Genomic DNA, 1228 nt, shown 5'->3' on the forward strand with positions numbered 1-1228 from the left:
TTCTATTTTCTCTCTGTTTCTGAAGAGCCGTGCAGCAACCAAGTAAATTACCAGTTACTGTGTGCAGAAGAAGCCTGTAAGGTTGAAAAGTGATTCCAATTTCATCAACTTCCTAATTACTTCCAAAATTAACTCTTCATGTTTGCCACCATATTTGTGTTAGGAATTTGTACATATCTGGTGTTAAACTCTGGATTTTAAGAGAAGTAGGAATATAGAAAGACTGTAACCTAGAGGAATTAACTAGACTGTGAAATAAAGATTAGTTGGAACCTCAAAATTCATTTCTTGGGAAAAAAAATGTAACTGAGCACTTGCTACATGCTGGACACTACACTAAGCATACTATATGGATCATCCTCTTTATTTTTATTTTGTTTTGTTTATTTTATTTTATTTTATTTTATTTTGAGACAGGGTCTCACTCTGTTGCTCAGACTGGAGTGCAGCCCCATCACCACTTGCTACAGCCTCAATCTCCTGGGTTTGAGTGATCTTCCCGCTTCAGCCTCCCCAGAAGCTGGGACTATAGGTGCAAGCCATCACACTTGGCTCATTTGAAAGAAGAATTTTTTTGGGTCAGGTGCAGTGGCTCACGCCTGTAATCCCAGCACTTTGGGAGGCCGAGCGGATGGATTACAAGGTCAGGAGTTTGAGACCTGCCTAGCCAACATGGTGAAACCCCATCTCTACTAAAAATACAAAAAATTAGCTGGGTGTGGAGGTGTACACCTGTAGTCCCAGCTACTCGGGAGGCTGAGGCAGGAGAATAGTTTGAACCCAGGAGGTGGAGGTTGCAGTGAGCCAAGATCGTGCCATTGCACTCCAGCCAGGGCGACTGGGAGAGACTCCATCTCAAAAAAAAATTTTTTTTTAGAGACGAGTTCTCACTATGTCGCCCAGGCTGGTCACAAACTCCTGGGCTCAAGTGATCCTCCTGCTTCAGACTTGCAAAGTGCTGGGATTACAAGCATGAACCATCGTGCCCAGCCAGGCTTAAGGAGGACCAAAGAGGACTTTGGTCTTCACAACAATCTTATGAATTAGGTAAAATTATTACTTCACATTTCAGCTGAGGTACTTGAGACTTGGCTATACTGAGTAACTTTCTTGAAGTCATACAGCAAGTAAGTGGTAGAGGCTTATTTGAACCCAGGCAGGCTCTCTTTCCAGAGTTGGTGTTCTTAATCAGTGATAGGCTGCCTTCAAGGACATCCATTATTGAGAC

Source organism: Colobus angolensis, unplaced genomic scaffold, assembly GCF_000951035.1.
Source record: "Colobus angolensis palliatus isolate OR3802 unplaced genomic scaffold, Cang.pa_1.0 Scaffold125, whole genome shotgun sequence".
Lineage (NCBI taxonomy): Eukaryota > Metazoa > Chordata > Mammalia > Primates > Cercopithecidae > Colobus > Colobus angolensis.